Genomic DNA, 13040 nt, shown 5'->3' on the forward strand with positions numbered 1-13040 from the left:
TTTTCTGTCCTTCTCATCTTCTGGGCCCCCCACTAGGTTTAGGGGACCCCAAAATCTTAACCTCTCCCACCATTCAATGTCTTTTTAAGCTCTCTCATGGCTGGGGCTGTTGCTTTATAACTGGGAGCCGTTTGTGTTCTAAGGGCCTTGTTTGTATTAATAGTCTATCATTTTCAGGGATGCTAGGCCTGAAAATGTGTAATACACTATGCCCTCTAGAGGCTGAATATACAGTTACACTGCAATGATCTCTGTCCTTCTCTTTTCATGTGGTTATGCCCTCCAGGGGCTGACTATATTGTCACATGACCATGTTTCTTCCAAATGCAATTTTCATTGTGGTGCCCTCTAGGGGATGTTCTGACCATTACAGTCTAATGCCAAGTGTATAAAGGAATGCACACAAACAGTTTATTTCTGACAAAGGTTTAATTTGGTGCCTGGCTAAATGATTATAATGCCCTAAAGATGAGACCTATTGGCTATGCCAATGTTTGTTTCAAATTACTTTCTTTGAAAAACACCATCATAGTAGAACTCATTGGCAGTCTCAGCAAAGAGGTCAGTGACTGAATGAGCGTGCATTTCAGTTAACCGCCCAACCTTTGCTGCTGATTCACAGCAGCAGGTTATTGAGGTGATCAAGCACTACTTCTACCCTTATTAAACTTCCAATGTGGTCCCATTTACACATACTAATTTGGCCCAAACAAGAGTTCTTAGTTTAAAGAAGAGGGTGCTGAAGAAACAATGGAAAACAAAGAAGAACGTCTAAGTGAGATAACATAACTACTTACATATTTTATGTAGCACACCAGGGATCACAATAATGGAGAACAGATATGGCTAAAGGATCCTCTTCCATATTTGGTCTTTTACATTCAGGTGTTGTTGAGAAAATGGTTCCCAAATAAAATCTGGCACGTTTCCTTTGTAGGTATTGCAAAGGTTCAAAGAAATCTCCCAATGAGAGATAACAGAAAATACATTTGTCTGGAAAGATCCACCACAGGAAAAAAAATTGGGGGGAATACAAAGGCAGATTAAAGGAGCATAGAATAAAACCCTAATGAAGGCACGCGCAACGCGGGACATATCACATTGAGAAACTGTTCAACCAACTGGGCTTATCTTTCCCGCTTCGGCCTAAGACACGTTCCTATATGTAACCAGCACATTTTCAGGACACGTATGATCAATTAAAAAAATACCTGAATAAAACACATTTAAGTTGCTGTACTAAGTTTGTAGTCTTCTTTAAACTGGCCTATGTTTAGAAAATGTATATATTGCCTTCACTGGGCAAAACCATTGCATTTTTTAGTGATTTCTAACAAGGTGTGTGTGCAATGACACAGCCAGGATATACTTTATTGTGGATGCCGCGTGATGCAAAGCAGCACATCTGACAGCGAATGTCATTCTTTCGCGTGCTAAAGATTTGCATGGAAAGTTGCCATGATGGCGGTGCTAAATTGCTTTTCTAAACCTACCTCTACATATGTGGCTACGCAGTACATATATTTTCAAGGTGCATAGATATAGAGTTCCCTATATGTGCTTACCTTTTGATGTTGTATACCTCGATACTGAGCCTTCGACATTAATATACCACAATATTGTTGGCGTTGAAATTCAGTAGTACAATCCTCTGGGCCACATAGCACCAAGCACCAGACAAATGGGTATTAAGACCCTAAGGATTGCATAAAAACTCCAATCAGCTAAAACAGTGTGACCTAACTTTGCATTTAATTCTAGTGCATAATGGATACAAGCACAAACAATGGGAAGATGAAAATTGTGTGATTTTCCCACGTATGATACATGCAATTTTCCACAAAATTACATATATCACACAATAGGCACTCAGGCTAGTTTGAATAAAAATGTATACTCCAGGGCATCCTTCAAGTATACTGCTGACTTACCTTTGTACAACAGTGTACCACTCGGGATTGAGTTATGTTGGCACTATTTACACGAGAGCAGCTATGACATCATTGGCCCAAGACACGTAGTAAATGTGGCGGTGAGTAACTTTTTCCCATTTGGGCAACACACTGCAAGATTTATCTAGATGTCCACACAGCATTGCTTTACATCAGAGGTCTTCAAACTGGGGGGCGGGCCCCCCTAGGTGGGCCTAAAGTGATCCCGGAGCATCAGACTCTAGCCAAAAGAAGCATTATACAGATAACAGGCCTTTGTTTTCGGCAGAAGCATGTTATTGCATTTTAAAAAAAAGGTAACAGTACTTAACTGCAATGTTTAAATAAGTCTAGACATATTCAAATATTGCCATCTTTATAAAATAATTGTGAAAAATTCTGAGGGAGGGCAATGATTTTATTTTCCAACTGGGGGGGCGCGGCATTAAGAAGTTTGGAGACCACTGCTTTACATTGTACAAATCTGGGCAAATCTTGAACTCCGTATCCATAAAGAGTCCATACATTTTATTGCAGGCGCATAACCAATGAAACTTTGAGATTTAAGTAAAGTCGTGATTCAAATATCCAAAATGCGACATGAAACACTGCTGCACGCCCTCTTCCACAGGAAGGGAGTCGACATAGAAGTCACATGAGATTTGTATTTTATCTCCATGTTTTTCCAGTTCCTGAATATTGCCTTTACAAGAGTCATCCAGCCATCAAGAGAAAAGGATGTTGCAAACCTGATGTAGTCTCACCACGAACGTCAAAGGTGTTGTATTATAAACAGGCATTTCCATGGTTTCTAGAACGAAAAACAAAAGAGAGTGCCAAAGTAGGAAGCACTAGTGGACACAGTTTTGTATAAAAATCACATTTTCAAACTGTCCTCTCACGGGAAGTGGTCCACAATACCGGTGTTGGTTCAACACACCAAAGATTTGGGACACTTTTTGATATAGCTATATGACAATAATAAGTGCCACTGACTTTTCCTCATTACAGGGTATGAACACATTAAACTCAAGCACAGCAAAGTACGCATTTTAAGGGTGGGCTACAGACAGCTTTAGCTGCCTGTTGGAGACCTATTGTTTCCAATACAGTACACACACTTTGGGTAGGTTTGCCCAGCCCCTGGCCATGATGGAATGGCTTTGTTGGCTATCTCACTTACTTGCTCCTGATTCGATGGCTCACTATTCCAATGTTTGCTTGCCCAGTTTTGATTATAACATTATCGTTCAACTGCTGATGTCAAACCATTTATTGCAGTGCAGAAGAGGTACTATTTCTTCACTTTTCTCTCGCCTGTCCATCCCACTCACTTTATTAGCCAACGCTTTTACACCCTTGAGTCAGTGGTCACTTACCCTACCGTCTCCTCGGCATTGAGGACCACCAGCCACACTATCAGAGGACGGCCACCTTGAAACGTTTTATTTAATCAATCCAAGATGGCCGATGCTTCATCACACCAGCTTTAATACATCCTGGTATATTCTAAGAATTCTCATTCAAAGGTGGCCAACCATGGATACACAATATTCCTTGGGTTTGTTTTAATTGCTTGTAGAATTTTAAACTTTTCCCAAAATATTCCCGGACTGAAGTTACAATAGTAAATAGGCTTTCTGACTATTTTGGATAATGTTGCACTTTTCCCGAATATTTTTGGATTGGAATTAGAATAGTAAAATTGTCATTTCAGCGTGCTGAAAACCCTCTGATACTCTGATGGGGCAAGTAAAAGAAAGAGAAGGAAACCTGCTACATGAGAGCACACCCATGGCAGACATTTTTAATGTTTTTCTTATACATTCAAAGATGGCCATCACAGGTGAGTGGGCATCCAAAAGGACCATTGTTGAACGGTGTATCGTAAAAATATATACCAAAATGTATTGAAATATGGTCATCTTGAAGGGGTACCCATTCACAGCAGCTTTTAAGAAAAGCAAACCATTGGCAAAGTAACTTGCTACACCAGCCACGTGCGACAAGCAGGCTGCATAAGAGTACTGGGAGGTAAAATGGAGGATATGCAGATCATTTTGGGTTGAAATAAGTTACTTATGGTGATCGGTATCCGGTTGCTTTCAAAATGTGTTTCTTAGATCAAAGGGCCAACCACAGGCACCTAAAAAACTTAAAAGAGTTTACCATTTCTCACAAAAATCCATCACAGATGTAGAAAGTAATGAACAACAGAGAGATTTTCTTGTAGAGATATATAACCTGAGCACAATGTTCTTTTGTTCGGCATTTGGTTTATTATATTATTCATTGTTGAGTGTGTCTTTATACAGTGGATATTTATGGAAATATGTTCAAACCCTTTATTTCAATGCAGGCAGAAGCATTACTCTTGTAGCCAGCAAATTATGTGCCTCTGCCTAAAGCCTGAGGTCTCAGTTGGAACTTTTGGGAAAGTCTGTAACCTGCTCCATGTCATAAATCACCTCGGCCTTTTAACTCTACTGCATGTACCATCTGTAAATCAATGTATTCCTCTGTGAGGGAGGCCCTGAAGGCTTTCTATGTGATCCCATACGTTGTGAATGGTTGGCAGCGCGCAGGATTACATTGTGTTCTATCTGTGAAGCTCTAGGTGTTATACGTAATGTTCAGAGATGCTCGCTCGCGCACTTAAACGTTCCATGATGCACAAAGGTGTAAGACGGATAGCGTCACACCTGCAGATACATACCAAATTCTTGTGCCTGAATGGATCACGTGTTTGAGAACAGCCATGCCTTTACAACTCTCCAGACGTGACGGGGATTTCGGATGATCCCGATTCTCACCGGGTGTGAGTTGTAGATCTTTCCCATCTGTATAGAGAATAAAGTATTTGTGATGAGCGACTTTCTAACAGATTGGACAGCCAGACCAATGTGGATCAAAGAAACCTTTTTTGGCAGTATGTGTGGAGTCTCAGTTAAACGAAGATTAATTCAGAACATGGATGGTGCTATAGGTGATGCGAGTCCTGAATGGGAAAGTCAGGCAAACAGGCTGCCAGAGCTGGGTTTGAAGGCTCTAGGGTAAGTATAGAAGACAGTCTGGGGTAACATCTAGGACTGACAGGACCAAGGCAATGACAAAATAGTAGGGGGCGCTGTGTATTATTTCAAGGCACAATGTTATTATGAATTCCACATCACTGCATGTTGAGTCATTACATGTTTGTGCTGATTTCCCTGTTTGTATGACGCTTTTCTAAATATGGTTGCAAACGTATACAGTTCACAGACTGCGCATTCATTTCTTGATTTGACTCTGCCTCCCAGACTTATTGTCAAGTAAGAGATTCTCTGATTTTACTCACCTTAGGAAGTGATGCCTTTAGGGCAGTATCACAGAGAACAACCTGTACCCAGCGCTCTGAGAACAATATCATACAACTAATATAACAAGTGTGAGCATTGTGAGTATTAGGCTGAGATCGAAGTGAGCAGGACCTATTGGGAACTGTGTTCCCAAGCTTTTGTAAATGAACCAAAACAGTGCCCATATTTTGATTTAAAAACAACCGTTCTCAAATGCTGATCTTGAATTGCTGCAGGCTCAATGTAAGGCGAAGTCTCCTGTAATGTGAAGGGAGAGGAGGAACAGACAGCTAAAAAAGAAACAAGCCTCCTGGATGAAATGCCCGTGTGCAATGGGTTAGCCAACAATTCTAAAGGCTACCTGGCCGCCAGAAAAGGTTTTAGTTAATGGCATAATTTGAAGTTTCATGGTTGCAAAGAGGAATTATTTTTTAGGCACTAGGGGCTACATGTACGTAGCATTTTGCACGTCACAAACAGTTTCCATACTTTTTGATGCACCATGACCGATAGAACCCCGTGATATCAGTGCTTAATTTGAACCAGTGTTTGCTGATGGGCACTCATTTTTTGGGGACCTGCACTTATTTTTCCCCCTCATCAAACATATACATTTACAGAGAGCAAGAAATGGCAAAAACACACAAATGGGAACGAATGGAAGAGAAAGACCAAAATCGTCACAAAGAGAGAAAGCAGTAACATGCAAGAGAGAAATAAAAATGCAGAGAATGTCTGGTACTGAATTAAAGAGGCCTGAGGTGGATTCACTGCTAGGAAGCCCTCGTATTCGGCGCGCCGACATTATAATAGGGTTTATCAGCAGAGCTTTCGCACCAGTACCCTTTATTTTAAAAATTAAACACTGATATGCATTTGAAAAATACTTGTCCATTAACAATGCCCACAGTACTCATCCGAATGCAGCACAGTCACATATCCACTTATAAGCTCCTGCACCCCGTGCGAGAAAGTGCTTCGGGCTCGTTCCCTGACCAACTTGCTCCTTTAATGGACTGTAATGGAAGTGAAGTTCCTTGTGTGCTGCAGGGCTCGGGGTTTACTGCTCCAGTGTCCCAGTGGAAGAAACACAGAGCGGCTGAAGCACAGGGCGGGAAACGCGAAAATTACCTGAGAGCTGGGAAATGTCTGGGACCCCCAAGAGAGATGTCGAAAGAGATTGTCACATAGCAGACACTGGACGGGCTAGGGGGCACACAGTTCTCCGTTGTGCACGCCAAGTAGGAGTGTTCGAGTTACTTAAATCTAGGTTTTTTCAGTGTAAAAAACTCTCAAATCGCTCTTTTCGATGAACAGACATCCGTTTCCTCTTGAAGCAATAAAGTAATCGTAAAGAGAGGACAGTGTTCCCTGAGGCGAACAATTCAAAATGTCTGAAAACAGATCGCAAGTGTGTTGGACTGCTGAATTTTACTTTGCCCAAATGTATGGAAATACAGAATTGTCACATTCTGCAGCGTAAATTGAAACGGTTGTTCAAGAAAAAGAGATAGTTTGATGGTCTTGAAAATAAATTGCTGCGAAGTCATTTTGTTTGGAGCTCTGCTGCCCTCTTCTGGGCGCTGTCGGTACTAACATTGGCGCGGCGAAAAAGGGAAAACTAGGACAAGAGCATTGATTCCTTTTCCGCAGCCTTATTAACAGCGGAAATAGACTCTTATATGGTAGATTAGATAATGTCGTGGCCCTAAATAAAGCACTGCGCAAAACGGGGTGCAAATTAAATGAGTGTAATGCCCAAAACTGGCGTTTGGATTCAGCAGAACAAGCCCAGTCACATGGCTGAGGACCGTCATTTTGTGGTATGCGTCGAGACTAATGTCATAATTTGAAGAGTCTAGCAGCGGCGGCTCCCAACACAGCAGCACTGCAAACCTTTAACAGTAAAACAAAAATAAACTGTATTTATTATCGTTTTATTGTTAAAGGGGCGGGGCCATGGGGAATGACAGGGACAAAGGGGGGGAGGGGAGTACACAGCACTCCCCCTCAGTGACTACATATGTTTGACCAACTGTCTCGGGCCAGCCAAACATACATGCACAGTGTGCTCTATCCAACCCCACACTGTGTTGCGGGGCTGGAGAGAGTAGACACAGGCTCCCAGTTTGCCTAGAAGCGCCCTGGCAGGCTGGCTGCTTTCATGCAGCGTTAGTATTGGCTGCAGGGCAGGCTTGGAGCCTATGCCTCTAGTGAACAAGAAAGAGGATCTGTGCAGCTGCGAGGCAGGTATATTTTTATTTATTTATTTTTTAAATTGAATGTTTATTTTGTCTGTCACCCCTGCCGCTCCTCCCTGCCCCCTCACTGCACAGTGAGCCACGACTGGTGTCTCGATTACTTATTGTTAATATTCATTGTCCTAGGTCAAGTACATCCTCTTTGTAGTGTCCTGCTGGACACATTCTAGTTTTTCCACCAGCCACTCTGTTGAGGGTTGGCTTTCACACTCACCCCACACTCAACCATCACAGGCGTCACCAGTTAGGTGACCCGGCCAATAAAAGGGGCCAGGCGCACATGCACTGGTCCAGTTGAGTCAAACATAAAGTAGTGACTTTTCATTACTTATTACAGCACGTGGGCCTAGGGCCCACAACATTAAATTGGCAATGACGGGTCTGACCCCACGCGCTGTGCTGCACTGCTGCCGCCAACTGTAGGAGGTGCACACTGGCGTCCACCTATAAGGCCCTGCAGCCACCCACATGCTCATGCCCCTGCAGCCTCTGCCTGCTGAGACCCAGCACACTGACCGGCCCATATAGAAGCGAGGACTAAGAAAAAGGCAGTGAAGGGCTGCGATCGCACTAACCAGAGAGCATGCTGCACCATTGGCCCACAGTGGGAGATGAATGCTGTTAGGGAGCGCCAAGAGGTGAGGTGAGGTGAACAGCGCCTTCCTGTAAAGCCTCTAAGCACCACAGAGTGAGTGCCACTACTCCACCAGCAATCCTGAGACACCACTGTAGCAGTTTCAGAAATGTTCTCAAGGAAAGGCATGGCCTGCAGCAATAAGGAGCTTGCGACAGCCTCTACCTGAAGTGGTAGAGCAACAAGCGGCATTGACCAGGCGAACATTAGATAAGACAAGCCGCCCTACCGCACCAACATTAGGCGAGATGCAATGGCATTGCATGCCCCCACATCTGCTGAGGTCGCCTTTGAAGGTGAGGCAAAGATAGCACAGAGCCACAGTGCTGCAGTAAATGGTTGCGATTGATGGCCTCCAACATCTTCTCTCACTTTGTACGGGGGAAGAGCCTGTAGGCACGGGGAGGTGCTGCGGCCCCTGGGAAAAAGATGTTCCGCCAAGCGAAATTGTCACTAGGAGTTACAGACAGCCCAGCCTCCTGAGAAATATACACCACCAAATTGTTGAGGCCACACCAACCCTGAACTAAGCCACACACAATTTGAAGTACAGAGAGAGGCGCTCCGGCAAACAGGTCTCCTTCCTGGAGTCGAGTGTGGCACTCCACCAGCCGAGATGAAGGGCGAGTACTAACTTTGTACCACTGACATGGGGGAAGCGACCCACAGTACTAAAGTAGCTATCTGTGGTGCCATGCAGGAAAAGTGCAAAAAGAACAAGTGATGGACAGAATGCTGAACAATATCAAACATTCAACCCCAGTGCGGCGATCTGGGCCTAAATCCATCATTTTTTGCCACCCATGCCATTCCAGTTTGGAACTAGCCATATGCAAATCAGTCTTGACCCAGTTCCCCATGGGAACAGTCCAGCCAGGACTGCCAAGCCAGGTCCTCCCTGGAGCGAAATCAAGCATCCTGGTTCCACCAGGTTCTCCCTGGACCGGAATCAAGCATCCTGGGACTGGTTTCAGGGTATCACCCTTCATTAGCCAGGCTAGCTTGACCCCAGTGGCATGTGGAACAAGGGACCCACGTCTGGTCATACCCTTCCCACTTAGGGCAACAAATGCAAAAAGAAGAAGTGCGCTGGGTGTGCCCAGAAGTGGGTCCTGGGCTCACTATGCCACTGGATTCCAGCTAGCCTGTCTGATGAAGGGTGATACCCTGAAACAGGCCCCAGGATGTTTGGTTCCGGTTCAGGAAGGACTTGGCCGGGCAGTCCGGGCTGGACTGTTTCTATGTGGAACAGGGTCAAGACTGATTTGCATATGGCTGGGTCTAAAGTGGGGTGGAATGGTGAGCAAAGAACTAATGGATTTACCCTGATCTGTGACTGGGGGTGAATGTTTCATTGGTTCCGCATTCCATCCATCATGTGTGTTTGTTTGCTTTTGTTGCCCTAAGTGTGCCGCGTAAACCCAGAAATGGGTCTCAGGCTCACAGGGTATCACCCTTCGTTAGCCAGGCTAGCTTGACTCCAGTGCATGTGGAGCAAGGGACCCACGTCTGGGCATACCCTTCCCACTTAGGGTGACAAATGCAAAAAGAAGAAGTGCGCTGGGTGTGCCCAGAAGTGGGTCCTGGGCTCACTATGCCACTGGATTCAAGCTAGCCTGTCTGATGAAGAGTGATACCCTGAAACAGGCCCCAGGATGCGTGTTTCCGGTTCAGGGAGGACTTGGCCTGGCAGTCCGGGCTGGACTGTTTCTATGTGGAACAGGGTCAAGACTGATTTGCATATGGCTGGGTCTAAAGTGGGGTGGCATGGTGAGCAAAGAACTAATGGATTTACCCTGATCTGTGACTGGGGGTGAATGTTTCATTGGTTCCGCATTCCATCCATCATGTGTGTTTGTTTGCTTTTGTTGCCCTAAGTGTGCCGCGTAAACCCAGAAATGGGTCTCAGGCTCACAGGGTATCACCCTTCGTTAGCCAGGCTAGCTTGACTCCAGTGCATGTGGAGCAAGGGACCCACGTCTGGGCATACCCTTCCCACTTAGGGTGACAAATGCAAAAAGAAGAAGTGCGCTGGGTGTGCCCAGAAGTGGGTCCTGGGCTCACTATGCCACTGGATTCAAGCTAGCCTGTCTGATGAAGAGTGATACCCTGAAACAGGCCCCAGGATGCTTGTTTCCGGTTCAGGGAGGACTTGGCCTGGCAGTCCGGGCTGGACTGTTCCCATTTGGAACAGGGTCAAGACTGATTTGCATATCGCTGGTTCTAAAGTGGGTGGCATTGTGAGCAAAGAACTAATGTATTTACCCTGATCTGTGACTGGGGGTGAATGTTTCATTGGTTCCGCATTCCATCCATCATGTGTGTTTGTTTGCTTTTGTCGCCCTAAGTGTGCCGCGTATACCCAGAAATGGGTCTCGGGCTCACTATGCAACTGGATTCAAGCTAGCCTGGCTGATGAAGGGTGATATTCTGAAACCGGTTCCAGGATGCTTGATTTTGGTTCAGGGAGGACCTGGTGGAACCAGGATGCTTGATTCCAGTCCAGGGAGGACCTGGCTTGGCAGTTTGGGCTGGACTGTTTCCATGGGGACAGGGTCAAGACTGATTTGTATGTGGCTGGGTCCAAACTTGGGTGGCATGGTGAGCAAAAGAATTGATGGATTAAACCCAGATCTGTGACTGGGGGTGAATGTTTGATTGGTTCCACATTCCGTCCATCATTTGTGTTTGTATGCTGGAAAATTGATGCAGTCTGAAAAGAAACAGCCCAGACAGAGCAAACATTTACGCAGGCGACAAACCACCTGCTGCGCGGTATTAGCAACATCCGCTAGAGCGCCATGCGCCCCATGGTAATAGTCTGTTACCACTGCAGAAAGGAAGGAGGCCATTTTCCTCGCGTAGCAACCACCGAGCACTGCTTGTCTTTTTTTCTTGTGGCCAACAGGAGGAAAGAGTGAGGCTGCACCTGCCCTAAGCAGCCTCCTGCCACACCAGCATTAAAAGAAACCTGCACCAGCATTGCATGCACCCCCGCACTTGCAAGACAGCAGCAGTCCCACCTACCGGCAGCTTGCGACACCACAACAGGCAAAGCAAGTGGCTCAAAGGGTGAAGTTGCCCTGACGGGCTATCTGTGTGCAAATACCAAGCTGCCCAGCATTACTGACAAAGCATGCAATGCTCCACAACATCACCTCTGTTTCTGTTTTACCTGCCTGCTAAATACCGCCTACCATTACCGCCAGGAAGAGAGACACCCCTTTGCATCAGGCAACGATCTTCAGCACTAAGCTACCAGGTACTGGCCTAAAAAAAAGGCTGAGCATGAGTCCACAGAGCACTACACCTTCAGCACTGCCTGCACAGAATTAGCAGCTTGAGTCCTGCTGCCGATCTCTACATGCTCACAAAAGTAGATGAGCTTTTGGCACTGCCAGCCAGGAGGGCCCGTATGTTCCCGGAGCACCAGAGCCAAGAAGATCTGAAAGCAGAAGTCAGTGCTGGCATCCCTATGAAAACCACTGCAATACTAGCAAAAGCCACTAGAGGGCACCAGATCCACATGCATCACTGCACTACATCTGGCAGGGCAAAATAAAGAGAAGCAGATTGTTTTTTCCATGCTGGGGACTGAGAGACAAGCACAGAGGGCAGGCGCGTATGCCCAGTGCGGAGAGCAAACCAAAGCCCCAACTGCAAGAAGGCTAGCAAAAAAAGGAGACCACACTCACCCTAACTTCTGTGCATTGAAAGAGCGGATAAACCTTCAAGAAGACACCCTGAACACAAGCAGACACCCTGAACACAAGCTGCAACCTACAGAGCACCACGCATGAGAGACTTATGTTGCAGGCCTCTATTGTTATGCTGCCAGGGTGCCAAAAGACAATGTATGGTTGCACAAAAGAGGCTGTATCAGCTGGTCACACCAGTACTGAATGGCCACTATTGGCCCATCAATCAAAATATCACATGGAGAGACCAACCCTGCCAAGCACGCATGACCCGAGGCAGGGCCAAGTGCTGTGATGGCGCAGCTTTGAGGCACAAGCACTGGGCCCTCAAGCAATGAAGAGGCAGACGGGAGGTTACCCGCCATCCACGGAGTGGAGTTTCAAGGAGATCCCAGAGGAGGGGCACTGCATGGCCCAAAGCAGGAAGGAGATCATTAACACCCTAACTGTTGTAGCACCACCCTGTAGTGTGCCAGAGACTGTTCAAGGAGTGTCGTCCCTCACACTGTCTCAAGAGAGTCAGAAGTGACTCGCAAGAGAAGAGTCGCACACCCAAACAAGCTGCCACCACAACAACATGGAGAAGACACCTAGTCCTCGGACATGACCGGACCTGTGAGAGGTCCGCACAAATGGAAGACTTGTGGCTGAACACCACATCAGGGCAAACAAGAAGTGAGCGTCACACGATGCCATGCTGTGAAGAAGGAAGGAAAGAGAAGATCGTGTGACAGCACGTGTCACACTGGAGCACCTGGCGACCATAAAAGCACAAGAGTGGAAGATCACTGGGTGAAGAGATGGAGGACTAGTGCCATTAGAGAAGAGTGCGTCTACGGACACGCCCGTCACCGGAGTGCTGCAACGCCACTGGTGACAACTCAGCAGGAGTACCAAATGTAAGCCGTCTGCATGCATGAACTGTGTACTTGTCCCACGCTTCACACTACAACTGTCCAGCCACCTGTCAGTGGCTGCTTAAAACTGATGGCGTCACTAACACAATCGCACATTGCTGTAGGAGAAGAACTGCACCAATGATGTGATGAGTCACGTAACTACAAAGTCCATCCAATTCTCCTCTCATTCAAGCAACATCAACACCTGTTGCCCAGGTCACATAACGGTAATCACCATCATTATCAGGTGCATCACCAGAACCATTTAATGAGCATTGC

The 13040-nt window shown here is 46.0% G+C and overlaps 1 long non-coding RNA gene across 1 annotated transcript; it reads right to left on the bottom strand.

Annotated features, from left to right (window-relative positions):
- Positions 1–2328: 2328 nt before the first annotated feature.
- LOC138267406 (uncharacterized) lies at positions 2329–6626 on the bottom strand. Its single transcript, XR_011199795.1, has 3 exons — positions 6401–6626; positions 4648–4771; positions 2329–2742 (listed from the first exon to the last, which is right to left on the bottom strand). It is a non-coding gene; the product is annotated as an uncharacterized lncRNA (long non-coding RNA).
- Positions 6627–13040: the final 6414 nt, after the last annotated feature.

The sequence above is a fragment of the Pleurodeles waltl genome, chromosome 12 (assembly GCF_031143425.1).
Source record: "Pleurodeles waltl isolate 20211129_DDA chromosome 12, aPleWal1.hap1.20221129, whole genome shotgun sequence".
Taxonomy (NCBI): Eukaryota; Metazoa; Chordata; class Amphibia; order Caudata; family Salamandridae; genus Pleurodeles; species Pleurodeles waltl.